We start from the raw sequence: 18,168 nt of genomic DNA, 5'->3' as shown, positions 1-18,168 counted from the left end.
TCTTTTTCTTTTTCTTTTGGAGGGTTTTTTTGAACCCATGTTTTTGGAAGCAGATGACCAGGACCAGCAAATTTGTCTTGGACCATGAGTATCTTTCTGAATCTATGCTGATTCCTGTGTTGATGAAGGAGCCATATATCTACCTTTTCATATTATAGTGATGAAGACCTATAAGATAATTTCTACAAAACAATTTACATAGTAAACAGAGATTTGTTTCCATAGACTATAAGATTTGATGTGTTTAAAGAAAGCAATAACACATCGAGTCAAAATATATGATGAAACTTAAATGATTCCCCAAGTCATTTGTATCTGAAAGCAAGACTGTCAGTCAAAATTGTGTTGATATGTTGAGCTATAATAATATCATCTGCACATTCCCCTCTAACCTGAAAGTCATTTCATGTCGTTTTTTGGCATAGGAAAACACTAAGTTAGAAATAAGCAGTTCAGTTGGGGAAATCTTATCAGCACTTTCTATTAACATCTGTAAGGCGAAGCAACTACCTATTCAGGAGAGAGAGTTTCTCATTAAAGACTACAGTAAGCACCCCACCCAAAGCACTGTGCGTTAGCAAAGGAAAACAGGAAAGATAATGACAATTCCTCAGAAATTCTTTTCTAGGTTTACCAGAAATGTGCCGTGTGGAAGTTCTTTGACCTCTCTTAGCCTTAGCTCTCCAATCTGTAAAGGAGAGGCTGGCCCACTGTAATGGTCTCAAAGTGAGCTCGATCACCATTCTTGAGGAACGGGAACGGAGCCACCATGTTCTCCTTATCTCAACCATGGAAACAGTGCTGCGTTTCATACGTGGGGCTTCCGCGTAAGGTTTTGTTTAAACAGGTTTTTGTCATTAGAACACATTTGAAAGTCCACTGGGTTAGGAGTTCTCTGTTTCTTCAGCTTGAAACATCTATGGGGCTGTTACTAAGCATGCAGGATGACGGGGGGTGGCGGGGAGAAGATGCTGCCTTATCCAAATGTGGTGGAGTTGGCCTCCCAAGCACAAGAGGAAGCAATCAAGTTCCTTCTGGGAGGCCCAAGGCTGCCAGGCCCCACCTTTACCCCCACCCTTACCCTCCTCCTCTGTGCTAATTCAATTCTCTTTGGGAAATAGAGAGAGAGGTTAGGTCCTGGGTCTCAGTGGAGAGCCAGTACGTAGCTGGTTAGTGGGCGTGAAAGAGGAAATGTATACTCAAGACCAAGCCTTCATTTTTGGAAGCTGTGCAAACTATGCCCTAGAGGTTTTTGAACAGTTTATGCCGTCAGGGTGGAGACTGGAATTTGCCTAGCTAGAACTTCTGTTTTTCATGGAAGGAGCCACTGGGACGAACCCCTCTCATTAACCTTTTGTTCCATGGAGAAGCTTCAGTGCTTTGAAGTGAGATGTCACACATGCCAGATACTCTTGAATTTGGAGGCTTGGGTTAAATTGCCTTCTAGCAGAAGGACACTGGGCCACCATTTCCAGATTTCTAGGGTGGTGTCGAATTCCGCTGTCCACCTCCAGGCTTCTAGGAAAGAGTTTGTCAGTGTCTGTCCAAGTCTCTAAAGAGATATAGAGAGCAATTCATGCGCCTCCCTAGACTACAGAGAGAAGTTGTGAGCCTGAAACTCTGATCTCTGAAGGGACCTTCAAGCATGACTTTTCATCTAGAGCCTGGCAACTATCAGAGAGTCCAGCAGAGGATCCACATGCCACAGCCCATGAAAGCCCCGACTAAAGGCATGAGGGAAAGTAGATTTCTTGGGCAGCAGGAGATGGTGGTCATCCACCCTCTCTGGGAGCTGAGGGGATAGGTAGAGTTTGTGCAATTTACAACTGGGCTCAAAATGGAAAGCAATGATTTTCTGTAGCCAAAGGCTCATAGGTCTGACTATACATAAAGTTAGCTCAAGGAAGCTTCAGCTGTAGATGCGAAATTCCACAATTTCCAGTCAGCAGAATTTCAAACGGACAGTTCAGTTGCTCTTGGATTCTAGCACTCCATACCGCAGTCTAGGCTTGGAGAGAGGGAACAAATTCCAGACGTAGCATCTTACTCCTTTATCGCTTTTGTGGTCTGACAGTTTCTTTACATTCTAGCAATGATTCTGTTTGCTTTAATGCCAGCCCGATTCTTCAAAGGGATTTTTCAGTTGCTAGAGAAAACAACACTGCCTTTTCCTGCTTCTTCAGTCCCACTAAAATCCCTTTTCATTACAAGACAACAATTAGATCATAATTTGGAAGACTCTAAAAAAGAGATGAAGAGAGGAGAGAGAGAGAGAGAGAGAGAGAGAGAGAGAGAGAGAGAGAGAGAAAGATGCAGATAGTGTCTTAATTCATAGTAACCACTTAGTTCATACCATTTTTTATTACAGAAACCAGTGCTTTTCTTATGACTGTGATAGTTAAAACTTCTACCATTTAACTGGGACTCAGACTGGTCCAGGAAAGCTCACTGGGGTGATAGAAATGACCTATGTCACTGTTGTCCCCTATGTAGCCACTTATCATGGATGGCTATTGAGTACTAAATTGTGACAACTTCAACAAACTGATTTTATTTAATTAAAGGAATATACATTAAAACAGCTATAGAACACTGCAGGTATAAGTGCCATTTGGGAAGAGCATGAGGTTGAAGTGGATCTATTGTTTAAATCAGTGAGTATGTGACATGCACGAGATTCACTTGGAGGACCTGCTGCAATAGAGAGGGTTGGGCCAAATCTTGGAGGTTCTGGTTTAGCAAATCCATGGTGTGGTTTGTGGACCTGCATCTTCATGGCTGAGGCTTGTATTGGCATGCTGGACACTGACTCTGTTTACGTCTGTCCCAGGTCCCCAGTTCAGACGTTCTGTGAAAAATATCACACAAAGAACCAGGAACATGGTGTTCTAGGAGAGCACTTTCTCAAACCCCAACATGCCTGTGCGTTTCCTGGAGTTCTTGAAAAGAACAGGGTGTGGGGTTGGACCCAGGAGTCAATATTTCCAATGACTGTGTTTGGATCAACACATAATTTTATAATTGGATCAGTACGACATTTCAGAGTAAAAAAGGATGACTTGATTTCGGAAATTATGTTGAACATTGGATTCTTTGATTCTAGGGCAAGGCAGGACACCTCATACCTAGCATGCCCAGGCACAAGAGTCTAAGGAGGCCAAAGGAGAAGGAGGATGAAGGAGGCTGCAGAAGAAGGCAGGATGAAGAAAAGTCTGCCCTGTACAATGATGGGGGAAAGTCAAAAGGACCAAAGGCAGGTAGACTGTCAAAGGTGTACTATGCTTTTGAGTTCCTTCCTGCCAACAGAAGGGGTCAGATCGAGCCAGCTTGTTGCTCTCAGTTCCTCTAGGTTCCAAATAGAGTTCAAAGTTTATAAAACCCCATTTACTGTTCCCATTCTTGAAAAAGTAAGCTGTGATCTGGGGACCCCACAGGACAAGAGGTAGGCACATCTTCTTGGCAGCAACATTGTACTGGTTGAGCTTTATTTGCTAAATTTGAGCAGAGACACAGCTTCTGTAAGAAAAGCTTCCTGACTCAGTGTTCACAGCAAAATCTCACAACTCTTTTAAGAGGCCCTGCCACCAAACACTTAATGGCTTTTATGAGCAGCCATTGGTATGTATGCTTCTTAGTGACTGCCTCGACCTAAGCATGGCTCCCACCAGTACCTTTGTCATGAAGCTAGATTCTCAGGAAGCCAAGCGGTGGATCCCCCTGCCAAAGCCATGGCTTTAATCCTAGTCATATTGTTTTGTAAATTAAAGACTCATGTGGTCAATAAAAGAGAAATATATAGTAAAATCAGATTTATGCAAAATTTAAAAAAAACTTTAAACAATTTACAATGTGTTTAAAAATACATGTAGGTTTGGTAGAGAAAAGAAAAGAGATAGAGAAAGTTCTTTAAAAAACAAAAAAGAAATCGAGTAGTTGGGGTGGTTACATAAACCTTTAATCCCAGGACTTGGGAGGCAGAGACAGGTGGATCTCTGTGAGTTCAAGGCTAGTCTGGTCTACAGAGTGAGATTCAGGTGAACCAAAATTACATAGAGAAACCAAATACTAAAAAGTAAAAATTAAAGAAATAGAGTTTAAAAAGAAAAGCCATATAAAGATGGAAAATCCCCAGAGAATCTGGATATTGTTTATTATTGTGTTGTCTTTGAATTGTGTAACTGCTGAGGAAGGAGCAACACCTGCTAAAAGACATTTGATTATAAATGCTGTTGGATTAATCCAACCTATATATTTTAGTCAAAATTTTAATTAAAAGACATATTACTTTGGAAAGGGGGTTCTGCTTTTGTTTCCACAGAGGATAGAAAGCAGTGGATTCCTTATCAGCTAATATGGTTTGATCAAATAAGACCCCCTGATGCCATGGTCCAGGTGATCCAACATGCATGACAGCTTCAGAACTCCTGACTGAGACAGACCAATCATGCAGTATACCCCATGAAAGTGCCCCCAATCAACAAGAAGTAGTCTAGAGAACTACACCCAAATTCCCAAATATCATTTATGAATGTTTGTTTTCATTTAGACAAGGTTGATTGCAAATGGTTAATGATCACAGTCAAGGTCTTTCTAAAGAAAAAAATGGGGAATATATGTAAAAATAAATAGTTTACATTGGTATGGACTTTGGCTTATTGTTACAAATTTAAGGTCATTTTGTTATATGTATATTTTTACTTTTGTTTAAAGTATTATGTTTATATAGTTCATTTAAAAATGTAATGTATAATTAAAAGCTATGCATTAATAAATAATCATCTTTAACTATAGCCATATTAGTAATGCTTCCTAGATGTGCAGAGATATTTCAGATGGATAGGTATTCTTCAAACCTTTCAAAGACCTACAGAATATGACATTTATGATGTTTTAAGAACTTAGACTTTTCTCGACAGGAGACATGTCTGCTTCTGGCATCACCAATTACTTCAGAGAGGTTAATTGGCATTTAATTTTTTTTCTTTTTTTTTTTTCGGGACAGGGTTTCTCTGTAGCTTTGGTGCCTGTCCTGGAACTAGCTCTTGTAGACCAGGCTGGCCTTGAACTCACAGAGATCCGCCCGCCTCTGCCTCCCGAGTGCTGGGATTACAGGCGTGCGCCACCACCGCCCGGCTTAATTGGCATTTAAAAACTCATTATGAAATTTGCCTTCAGTGTGACAAGACTAGCCATTTAGGCAAGAAACTGTTCTTGCCTGGGCTGTTTGAAAGTATGCTGTATGAACTGGACATGCAAGACCCACAGAAAAATGACTGCTGAACTTTCCAAAAGACAGGATGATCCTTCAGGGTTTCCGTTTCAGAGAAGAAACTGCGAAGATATTCTGCATGATACTGAAGAAAGCAAATGATGAGTTTTGCCAGTATAAGGCAGATCAGATCTTAAAATTTTCTGTTTCACTCAAAAGTCTACGAGATATTATAGGTCTATGGGCTGAAGATGGATGTCCCAATGCTACAGAAGAACTTTGAGTGATTGTCCAGTTAGCAAGATGTCTCTATCATTTCTAGAGTTTTGGAAGTTGCTTACAATGCACTTCCTGTTTACTTAGGTATTATTGTATCCTTCTGGGATCTTTGATGGAGTTGAAGACTAGATAGTTATAATCATAGTTTTTCTTAATTATAAAGGATAAATTAGGTATAAAACTTTAGACTCACAAAGATAGGATAGATGGTAGAATATTTTCCTTACTTTACTAAATGTAAATGAACTAAATATTATAACTATAATTATTTCTTGATAACTGTTTTGTATATACAATTTTGCTAAGTAAAAGTTAAAACCTTTTTTTAAATTTAGACAGAAAAGGGGAAATGATGTGTGATGTCTTTTCTGCATTTGTGCTACTTTTTTTGTTTGATGAATAAAGCTGTTTCAGCCATTGGTGTGGGACAATGGTCTGTATTCTGTCAATGATATTTTAAATAAACGCTGAATGGTCAGTAGCCAGGCAAGAAGTAGAAGCAGAACAACCAGACAGGAAGTAGAGGTGGGTCAAGGAGAACAGGAGAATTCTGGGAAGATGATTTTGCTTTGGGCAGTTGTGACCCTGTCACAGAAGAAGCAAGATGTGACTGCCTCACCAAAAAGGTACCAAGCCACGTGGCTAACATAGACAAGAATAATGGGCTAATATATGTTATAAGAGTTAATAAGAAGCCTGAACTAATGGGCCAATCAGTTTATAACTAATGTAGACCTCTGTGTGATTTCTTTGGGACTTAGTGACTGGGGGGAACTGGATAGGACAGAAAACTCAGTCAACAAACCAATGGTTTAGCACAGAAAAGCAAAGCTGGAAATCTGAACAGAGATGCACAGAGAGAGTACACAGAATCAAAGAGACACCATGTAGCAGTTGAATGAAAAAGATGCTAGAAACTTACTGGTAAGCTACAGCCCCATGGCAAAACAAAGATTAATAGAAATGTGATGATTTAAGTATCAGAGCTAACTAGGAAGATGCCTGAACCACTAGCCAAATAGAGTTGTAATTAATATAGTTTCTATGTGATTATTCATGCCTGGGTGACCAGGAAATGAAAGTACAGTCTCAGTCTACATACAGTATAGATGATATTAAATGAACACATACAATGGCATACTTGTACAACACACACACATGGTAGCTGTGTATGTTTTATGAACATGGTTTGTGGTTGTAGAACTGACTTGGCTATTTTTCTATATGTTCAGAAAGACAAGATTCTATTTAACTCTACTGATCTTTAGACCAAGCTGGAAAATGATAGACTCAAGAGTGATCCCCGTGACTGCTCAAGTGCCAGCTGTGCCTGCCTTTAGTCTCTTCTTCACTCTACTTCCCAGCGTGCAGGTGCACCTTAGAAAGGAATGAAGTCCACAGAGGAGTCAGAATTCTCAGCAGCAAAGGGTACTCCTGCCATTTTGCCTCTTCCGTTGGTGCTGGCCTCTAAAAGTGTGGGGAATTTGACACTCAAGCATTGACTTTCCATGCTTACATTGATAGCTACATGATTGTCTTCAATACAACTGAAAGTGCTAAACACAGGACTCATGATCCAAAGGTCCCATTGGTCCAGATCTCAAGGCTGTCTAATTAAATGTGCTTTTCTCAATGTGGGGGATCAGGAAGGGGGGAAGATGAGAGCAGGTATATGACACCAGAAGTTTAGGGCGTCTTAGGCCTAGATGTCAAATACTATGGGAGTAGGAGAAGAAAACCAGATGAATTAGCCTAGTTGACTTCCAGATGATTGTGCATTTGAAGGTTCAACTTTTCTCTGAGTCTGGTACTAAAACAGGGGAAGTGTCTCCCTAATGAGCCAGGTAAATAGACTTAATCCTTCATGCATCTGTCTGCTTCTTTGATGTGAAGTCAGCAATATCAACCCAACTTTTACACAGCTTGTTAGAGACAAACCCTCAGTTGTACACAAAGAGCACACCTGCCAGACCCCTCGCACTCTGCTGGGGACAGAGGGGGTACCCAACTGTGAGATTAATGCTCAGAGTTATGAACCATACCACTCTAGAAACAAACTGATTCCCAGACTCTTTTTCTTCTTATACAGAACCTCATTTATTTCCCTGTTAACTCCAGTCCCTTTTCTCCTGTCTGGTACAACGTGAGCACCTTCAGACACTCAGCTATTATTTAAAAGCACCAATAAGCCTTCTCTCTCCCCACTCATCTCTTGTCAAGTGATCCATCCACCATTGCTAGCTTTGTTCTTTTTTTTTTTTTTTTTTAGAGAAAGTCAATTCTATGGTATGTTAAACATTAACATGAGGAAAATAAAAGGCGGGTCTTTTTAATTAAATGTAGTGTTTGCTCACCAACTTAGACTCATGCCCTTCTCCATAACAAGACCACAAGACCGCAGAGGTGCCTGACTGCTGGCCAAAGACCCCTTTGCTCTTGATGGCTAAGGAAAGTTACAAGACTCTTCCCAGAAAGGCAGAAACTTGCAATGCCTCCGACTTAAGGGGACATGGATAAGAGTGAGTTTAAACAAAACGAAACAAAAGAAAACGGAAGATAAAACAACTGAGGGGAGAAAGGACAATTATGTCTTCCAACAATTACTCCGGCTCTGAAGCAAAATTAGCATAGTCCTTTCTAATTTCAATGTGTTGGAAGTGGCTGAGCATGGCAGCAGAAAATTACAAGTTAATGGCAGGCTTTGCTTAAAGCGATGGCAGTTGGATTGGGACGGCTCTTCTGCTCATAGAGATGATTGGAAAGTTACCTATAAAAGCTGTTGGCTGATAGGTGAAGCTTTATTTTGCTGGCACGTGGAGTCATTCCATACTTGAATCGGGTTTTGGATATCTTGCTTTATTTAAATTAGCTTTGTTTTAATTTATTATTCTTAGGCTAAGTGGGTTTGGAGGAGCAGAAGATTGGTCTTCCTCCTTTCCTCTCCCCTTTCTTTCTCTTCCTCCCTTTCCCCTCCCTCTCCTGCTCCTCCCTCCTCCCTTCTCCTTTCTTTCCTTTCCCAACTAGGACTCTACAGCTCCCCATCCAATCAAAAGTTTCCTGATTTGCATAACCACCCTTAACTCATTCAGAAGTAAGATTTTTCTGCTTTTCTTCCCTCTTGTGTCTGCATGGCTGCCCATAGAAATGGAAATGACTTTTCCATTTCTTTCTCTGTTGTGTTGGAGAATTCATCTGGATATGTTTGTACATTATTGTCCCTGACCCCATCAAATTACACAAGCTAAAATATACTGTATTTCATAATTTGTGGGAAATAACCAGGTCTCTGTAGAAAAATTAATGGATTGGTTCCTATTAAAAACAAAGATATATATGTATGTATAAAGATAAACATATATACATATGAAAAATGAATGTTTAGGTGACTCAAGAACTCCAAGGCTTAATTAACCCAGTTACCACTCAAGAATTGGATTCAGATAATATTTTGTTTTGGGGGGGGGTCTGTCATTTGCTTTGTAATATATCAATATCATGACAAGGTCCCCTGTCTGCCGTTCCAAAGATATTACTTAGGGGAGTCAAAGTAATCATTTTCAACGAAGAGTCTCCAGTTTAACTAAGAAAAAAAAAGCGCTTTAGTCTCTGAAAACTAACATATTACCCTGAACAGGGGTAGTTCTTCTGCCTCCTAGGTTTAATTATTGGCACCAGAGTCTTATCATGCTGAGAATCAGCTAGAAAAAAATGCAATGAGCTACTAGTAACAGAGACAAAATATGGTAAGAGTTGGGGAAAGACAGGTTCTGGCTTTACAGACAGACAGGTTCTACAAAATCTGGAGTAGTTCCATTTTGATCCTATCGGGGACTGGTTTCCATCTGGGTTTCTTCTCTTCTTCCCTTAAGCCTTGTGTCTGTGGTTAGGTAACAGGTAACACTGGCATACTGGCTGGGTTGCCTATACTCTGAAACAAAGCCAAAGGTAGAGCTGGTGGGGGGTGTAAAGTAACGCAAGCCAATTCCAGGAAACCCCACCACCAACAGGAAGCTGGGAAGACAAGTAGGAGACAGGTTGTATGGCGACTTTTCACTCACCATTGGCTTCAGAATCAAATTAAGAAAGTAGAATGTATAGCATATTCACAGCTAGCAGAGACTCATTTGTTTGTTTTCCTTTCTATTCAGGTACGTAGGTCTTAAATATTTTATTTATTATGTACCAGACATTCTGCTAGACACTGTATTGTTTGGAATATATACTCTGTAGCAGTGGTTTTCAACCTTTCTAATACTTCACCCCTTTAATACGTTCTTAGTATTGTGGTGACCCCACCCCATTGTTGCTAATTTATAACAGCTACTGTTATGAATTATAATGCAAACATCTGTGCTTCCTGAAATGATCCTGTGAAAGGGTCATTCAACCCTGCCCCCAAGGGGTCTCGACCCACAGGTTGGGAATCACAACTTCGGAGGCTCTATCCGCTCAACTATTGCATGGCTCACACCGCCACGACAGAATGAGCTTCAGCAGAACTCAGAACTACAAAAGTGCAGACTTTTCTAAGACTTCTGTGGGCAAAATGAGCCTGTGCTGCTCCCCTTCACCAGTCGTGTGTTTACGGTGCCTGTGCACACCTGGAGACATTGATCCAGGACACGCTGTGTGCTTCACGTACTTGGATAACTAGCCTCAATCTCATTTCCAAAGTCCAAATTTTAGCATCGCCGTACCACTCAAAGCCAATCAGCCCCAAGTACAGTTGAATTTTATTGAGCATAATTTTAAAGTCGGGTTACAAAATATTACTTTGCTGAAGTAAAGCCCCACAATATTTCCACTCTTACACTAAATGAGCTTAAGTCCACTAAGAAATAGTTGGACCAGGAAAGTCAACAGCTAAATCTCTTTATTTATTAAATTGTTTGGGCAATGAGCAACTATGAGGTTCGCTCATAGTTTTGCTAGTTGGAAACAAGAAACCTGAAGTTGTTCTCGATGGTTCACCCAGATCCTTTCTGCTGCGGTCCTTTCTTTATTGTTGTTGTGGAAGTTCTCTGCAGTGGGTGAACAATGTAAAGATATTTTACTGAAACCTTGATCAGTGCAGCCAAGGAAGAAACAAATTCATTTTGAGCCTATTAACCTCAGCTGCAGCTTTATTTGTGCCGCCTGCACGCTCCACCCGCCCCATGGACACAGTCATTCAGAGACACATAAATAAGCCACCGTCAAGAATATCTTGCTATTATCCAGTATCACTGGTTGGCTCAGAAGACAATAACAACTGAAATATGTTGTTACTAGAAGACACCATTCTTTTATTGCCTTAAGAGATAGTTCTCTGTGGTTTGCCTTTGCTACATGGGAACTTTGGAGAAATTCGGGAATGCCCCATTTCTTTTATGGAACTTAATGCCTAGCTGTGTTTATCATCATAATGTAAGTCAGATGCTTCTCGGAGATTTTAACTCTCTGCTTCCACTCAGACATCACCAAACGTCTTACAGACTTACAGACTACGTTAGGTTTCTAACATCAGAGCCATTGCGCAGTTTAATGTTGGAATGTTAAGTCAGCAGTAATGCTCACCCCTTGAGTACCCTAGAATTGCAACATAGCCAAGTCCTTTATTGGTATGCTATTGACATGATTTGAATGATCTCCTGATATTCTGTACTACGAATGTGAACCTGAAATTGCCAGGATTTAACTTGCCATGTTTGTATCAGTTCCTCTCTGCCTGTTGCTTAAATGAACATCTCTTCCTGTTTGGCACTTATTTAGTGCCAAAAAGAGAAGAGAAATAACCACTGAAGTTTGTAAATATCTCAGGTAATAAACGTGTTGTGTTATGGACATTCAAACCCTTCATGCTTGAACTTTTCGAGAATAAATAACCAGGAGATACTTGGAAAATCACGTGCGTAATAATCAAATAATCAAAATACATATACTTTGGAATTAAGTGCATATAGCACTGACTGGAAGCACATATCGATGTTTAAATGAAAATCAATTGGCTGAAAGTTTACCCAGAAGCTCTGTGTACCTATGAAGAGGTCAAAGGTTGCAATAGCTCTGTAACTCTCTCTGCCAAAAGTTTTCCTCCATGCAAGTGGCCCAGTCAAATGTTCATTGGTAAGCTATTAGCATGATTTGAATGATCTCCTGATAGTTTGTACTATGAATGTGAACCTGAAATAGCCAGCATTTAACAAATCATGTTTATATCAGGTCCTTCTGCTGCCTTTTAAATGGAAGCCCCATTGTAGCCAGCTTCAGGTTCAAATTAGATCACTTCTCTCTGCCATTCTGCTTAAATCAGCATTTCTTCATTGGGGAACACTATTTTAAGGTGGGTGAATTTTGCTTAGGCTGCATTTGTTTAGCTCTGTGAAGCTATGATTCTTTGCCTGCCTAAAACACCTGACGGTCCTAATAAAGAGCTAAATGGCCAATAGCGAGGCAGGAGGGAGGATGGGCAGGGCTGGCAGGCAGAGAGCATAAATAGAAGGAGAAATGAGGTCAGGAAGGAGTGAACAAGAGGAGGAGGGACTTCAGCGTTCAGCAACCCAGTCACCCAGCTACACAGCCAGCCACAGAGTAAGAGCGAAAGAAAAGGTGTAGAGGAATAGAGAAAGATAAAAGCCCTGAGGCCAAAGATAGATGGGATAATTTAAGCAAAGAAAAACAGACAAGACACAAACCAAATGAAGGCCGAGCATTCCTATCTAAGAATAAGCCTCCATGAGTGATTTGTTTGGGAGCTGGGTGGCGGGAAACTTCCAAAAGAGTAAAGAACAATCGGCTGCTTATCTTCCTGTAAACTTGCTTCTTTACATTAAGCAAACAAGGAAGCCAGTTTCCTTGAGACTAGTGCCTGAATGGGCAGTAGGGACTGAAACAATCCTTTCCGGACAAACACATCCTTAGATTTTGAGCTTATCTAAGGAAAATTTTAATGCAATTCAATGTTTCTTTGAAATTTTTGTCAAATTTCCTTTCCTTAATTCTCTAGATTGCTTTTTTACCTTCTAGTTTTTTCAAGCAACCTAACAAGTCATTTCAGTCCAAGATATTTTTAAATATTTAAATATTGGAAATCATTGCCCTAATTTCAGTTTATTTCGAGAAGTTTTAGCCCGTTACTCAATAGCGGGAGAATAGTTTCAGGCTTACAGAATGACTTTGCAGTAGTAAAGAGCCCCGGGACCTTCTCTTAATTCTCCTTCTGTTACCATCTTGTTCTTGTGCCGTGTAATACGCTTTGCACCATCAATGAGCAGTGTAGATGAATTAGTATCAAAGTTCCCACTGTGCTCAGGGGTCCTCAGCTCTTTCCATCACGTCCTTGTTTCGTTCCCAGATCCCACCCAGAATGCCATTTAAAGTTGGCCGCCATACCTCTTAGGGTCCTCTAAGCCCCTAAGTGTCGTGGTGTCTAGGCACTCCTAGATTTTGAAGACTCCTAGATTTTTGAAGATTGGTGGTGTGTTGTGTGGAACGTGTCTCCTGTTGCTATTTGTCTAAACAGACAGTAGCCGAGTGTTTGTGGAGGAAGCACACATACCACATCACAGCAGAGTGACCTCCTATCAGCGTTAGGTCTGGGAATCAGATCCGGGCTTAATGTGACTTAACCATAGCAGACAGTCTTCAGAGGAATCCATCATTCTTAACAACCGCCTTCTACATCATGGTCTCGTACTTGGTTAAAGCAGCTACAACATGCAAATTCACAGTAAATTGCTAGATAAGAAGCGTCATTTTGTCTGCTACCTTTTGCTTCTCATTTAAAACGCCTGTTTAATAAGAACAGTGGGAAAATGGGGGAGAAAGTGAGGTCAAACACTATATTACAGAATCTGAATTCGGAAAGAAGTTTATAACGGCAGGAAGCAGAGTTTTCACCAGTGTTCTTATTCAACTTTTAAACACTCTTTTCCAAACACCCAAGCTCTTGTGTCCCATAACAATTGCATCCTAAAATGGGGAAATGACTACAGTTTCTACAGCATATAGAAACAGCATGAGAGACTTCTCAGAAATGAGTGCTTTTTTTTTCCACATAGAATACATAGAGCAAAACAGCCAGCAACTGGAGTCATCCCACCTATGGATAACACAGTGTGTGCTTATGTGTGGATGTGCACACATAGGCATGTGTACACGACCCTGAAGAAGCACGACTCCGTGGTCCTTATTTTCCCTCCCTGTTCATTTCACCCCTGATTTTTATGCACAGGCTCATTTGTGTTGCTCAGGGAAGGAAAAGCTGTACATAAAAACAGATTATCTCTTAGAGCACGCCAGGGTTACTTTTATTCTCGCGACTCTCTTTTTATGAACAAAATGATAGAAGGCGAAATCCTGCACCCTTAAAGAAGAAAAAGCCTGAAATGAAACAAGTGAGCCTTCAAAAAAAAAAAAGTAAAAATACGCAAGCACACCAGGCAGACCTCCAGCCTAGCAGGAGGGCTGAGGGTAAAATACGCTCCGAGGACGTGTGCCCTGGATATCTTCAGCACTTAAAACAAGATAAAAGTGGTCTTGAAAGTGAATGAAGTTGACTCTCACAAACTGGATTTTAGATGTTGAATATTTAATTCGCTGATAAAAGGGTCCTGATTTCCTGCACAAGACTGCTATAAATAAAAAAAGAGAGAGAGAAAAGGAGAGGGGGAAAAAACAGATCTTAAAAGAGAAGCAATGAGCAGAAACTGACCTTTCTCTGAGCAAGCAGATGAGAGAAGGTATTTGGTTAATCCCAGCTGCCTCTGATTGGCCAGACAGCACCGTGTTGAAAATGTCTCCATCTGGGCTAATCTGCTCTCAGTTGGATGAGCCGAGGCCTTCAGAGTTAACCTGACATTTAACAATAATTACCCTTTCGAATGACCCCGGCCCAATCGCCTGCTCGCTTAGAAATCTCTCTTTTTTTTTTTTTTTTGTACGTGCTCCCAAACCCCTTGACTTTTGTGTTAGAGATAGGGAAAAAAAAAAAAAAAAGATGAGATGATATGACTGTGTGTGTAAACACATAGGAGTGTGCGGTTGTGTGTGTATTTGTGTGTGTACAAACACTTACATAACCTAGATAATAACGAAGTCCCAAATGGTAATAGGACCAGATTCAATAGCTCCAACTTTCTTGACTTTACAGCTCATCAGCCTGCTGCGATGGTATAAGAAAACATGTGTCTATATAGAGGAATAATATCACCAATTAAAGTGGACAAGAATTTGTTGGCTGGCTGTTCTCTGAAAGTCAAAGTTGCTATCTGGCCTTGCTCAAGTGCTTGAGTGTCCCTTATCAGACGCTGGGTGAAGCGAGGCATGAAAAGAGGTTCAGATAGAAAGACCAAGTTCAGAGGTCGCGGAGGCTAACTGTAGATGAAATGTGGCCATTTCTTTTTACCTGAGGCTGGCTTCATCTTTGCTTAGAAAGGTCATTGCGATAAAACAAAAACACATCTTGGAAAGAAAATCCATTCTAGGGTTTTATTTACTGAAAAGAAATAATAAAAAGCTTTTCCCACTCTGGACAGGCATTTACCCGGGTGTTTGCCTACCAAGTGTCTTTCTGAGACCATACGGTTTTTAACGCCATAATTTAGTAGGGAGCCATAGCCGACTATGTAGAGTAGATAGATAGCCCCTTGGAAGCGTGAGGTCCTTCACTTTGTCTCAGGTGGATTTCATGCATAGTTAGCTGGGTAAAGTCCTGATGATCCCACCAGCAAACTTTCTTCAGGTTCCTTTCAATTTTGTTACATGTGCCATTAGTTTGAAATAACAATAAAATAATAATTTAGAACATTTTTCTTCTGCTCTTCCATAACTAATATAGAAAAATTTAAAAGGAAATATAAGAATGCATAAAACTCCCACATAAAAAAGTGACATCCTTGGACATAAATATTGACACGTTCTGATGGAATTTTAGCTTCCTAGTTGTTATTTCTAATCACTTTCTGTCAGTAATTAACCTCGGATACTCAAGAATGTGTGTATGTCAATTGCCCTGTCTGTCCACTGGTCTGTCTATCTGACCTCCTTAGATTTAATACAGATTTGAAATTAATTCACCGTTATCTTTTTCAAAGGATTTATTTATTTATTTATTTATTTATTTATTTATTTCCTATATGCATAAACATTTGCCTACATGGATGTGTGTGTACCACATGTGTGCTTGGGGCATTTGGAGACCAGAAGAGGCTATCAGACCCTCTGGAGCTGGAATTACAGACAATTCTGACGTACCATGTGGGTTCTGGGAACTAAGTGCAAATCCCCTGCAAAAGCAGCAGATACTCTAACCCCTGAGTCATCTCTCTAGCCCTACACATCTTCTTTACCGCACACCTCCTGAGTATTCCTTACAGTCCTTTGTCCTTATTAATTAATGGATAAATCATATATGCTAGCATCTTCCTTTGCAAAAGTTATTTTCGTTTCTCTAAAGCTAGAAATTTCTTTTCTGTCATGTAATTGCTGTAGTGTTTGTCTGAATCACTTTGCTGCTAGGGAGTGAGTACATTTGATGTCTTTTTTAAAAGATCTATATTGAATGATTGATGTTCAGTACTAATATTATATTTTGTTATCATATTTGTTTATTTATCTTTGATGGACTTAAATGGCATAACATTAAGCAAATGAGAGGTCTACTATGTAAACACATGTTATTTGCCAAGGTTACAATGTCAGCAGGACAGGCCTTATGATTCCTACTTTTCCTATAAATGAGAGAGTATATGTCTAATATTAATTATAAATAATGAAACAACAGTTCATATACTAAATGTAGATTAAAAATATATGAAGGTCCTTTAGGGGCTAGATAGATGATCCAGAGGTTGATTTAGGCTGGTTCTTGTAACTTCAAAAGTCCTCTCTAAGAAGTAAAACCACAGTTACCGCATCCCTGGAGTAGCCTGCTAATAATAGGGTTCCTGTTCTTCTGGACCCTAGTAGTCACCCTCAGTTTCCATCTGAAGAACATCTAGCTTCAGGTTAATAACACCAGTGTGGTTTCTGGCTAGCCTGTGAGCACTTCTAAAATAAGCCCATGTCTGAGCTGTGATGGAGTCTGGTAGTAGGGGCATCAATTTCTCTCCATGAGCCAGAGATACGCCTTTCAAAAAGGAGAGTGGAAGAGGGCTTCTCTTGTCATATACCTGCCACGCCATGTTACAGCGCTTTACTAAGTTATCCTGTGAGTGTGTGCAAACTCCAGCCATCTGCTTTCCAAAATCAAGGAGGCCAAGATTGAATAATTTAACTATTTATCTAAGTTCACCGGCTAAAGGGTGGCCATACTTATACTTTGAGCCAAGTATATACTTTAGTGTTATAGGCTGCAAAGATATCTCACTTCAGGGAATCCATGAAACTTAACAGGTAAGGTGGGTTGTGGTGGTGCCTGCCTTTAATCCCAGCACTCGGGAGGCAGAGCCAGGTGGATCTCTGTGAGTTGGAGGTCAGCCTGGTCTACAAGAACAAGTTCCAAGACACCTAGGACTACCCAGAGAAACCTTGTCTCAAAAAGACCAAAACCAAAATCAAAGAACTTAACAGGTAACACACATCAACTGTGGGTTCCCTTCACCCTTGGAAATTAAATTTATATCAGACTCTGTAAACGTAGACTGATTGTTCCCTGAGAAGTTCGTTCATTCTTCACACCCTTAGGTGTACACACCCGTCATCGTTCTCCCCTCCCCCATCCATAAATCTGCAGTAAAAACCTTGTCGTAATTAATTCCAACTTTGCTTCATTGAAAAAGCTCTGCAACCCTGACCCTGGAGCTCTGCCATCTCCTTAGGAAGTCCTCCAAACCATTCTGATATTATCCTGAAGGTTGGCAATTGCCATGCTGCCTTACAAGCTCTCCCCACCCCCATCCCTTCTCCCTAGGAAAGCAACGCAAATTGAGCCTTTTGGGTAAGGCAAAATATGTATACATTATATAATTATATAATATATATGAAGATTGACGATTCCCCTGCTCCTAACCTGACTAGACTTCACAGTATTTATGCTTTACTAGGCTTCTTCTCTTTTTTTTTTTGATCCCCCAATTTGGACGTTCATCCTTGACTTCTCACTGTCGTTTTTATATTTCTTTCTGTTGGTAACCCTTATTGTAGCAGGACTCCTGCCTGAGGAATGTGTGAGAATTGTCTCAGCGCCAACAGCCTTGATTCCAATGGCTGTGTTCAGTACTTCCATTGATACTGTGGAGGTTGACTTGGTAGCTGCTCCCAAGCTTCGCTGCTATTTCAGAACCACCCAGGGGTCAGCCCTGCCGCCTGCTTTGCTTTGGTGGACAGTGTTTTCCAAACTCTATCCCACAACAGAAAGTTCTCCAGTCGTTGCATTTTTCACCATTGTAGGCCTTGAGTCATGGTTGCCAGTGTCGGCCAGGACAGGGAATTGCCACCCTGCTATGAAGAAAATGCCATGGCAAGCCTTCACCATGCTGCACACACAGCAAAGGTAATACGACTTGGTGAAAACTTTGCATACACATGCATTCAAAGGTAAAGACATTGCTTAGGTGTACATATCTCTGTCATGACTTCGCAAGCACATATATTCAAAGGGAGGGAAATTGCTTAGGTATACACGTCTTTGTCATGACTTTTAGCAACAGAGCTAAAGAAAAGGGAATAAATAATCCAATCTGGGAGAATCTGTGAGTCAC

The sequence above is a fragment of the Myodes glareolus genome, chromosome 24, assembly GCF_982192425.1.
Source record: "Myodes glareolus chromosome 24, mMyoGla1.1, whole genome shotgun sequence".
Classification (NCBI taxonomy): Eukaryota; Metazoa; Chordata; class Mammalia; order Rodentia; family Cricetidae; genus Myodes; species Myodes glareolus.
The sequence above is the reverse complement of the archived record's forward strand: the minus strand, read 5'-3'. Positions refer to the sequence as shown.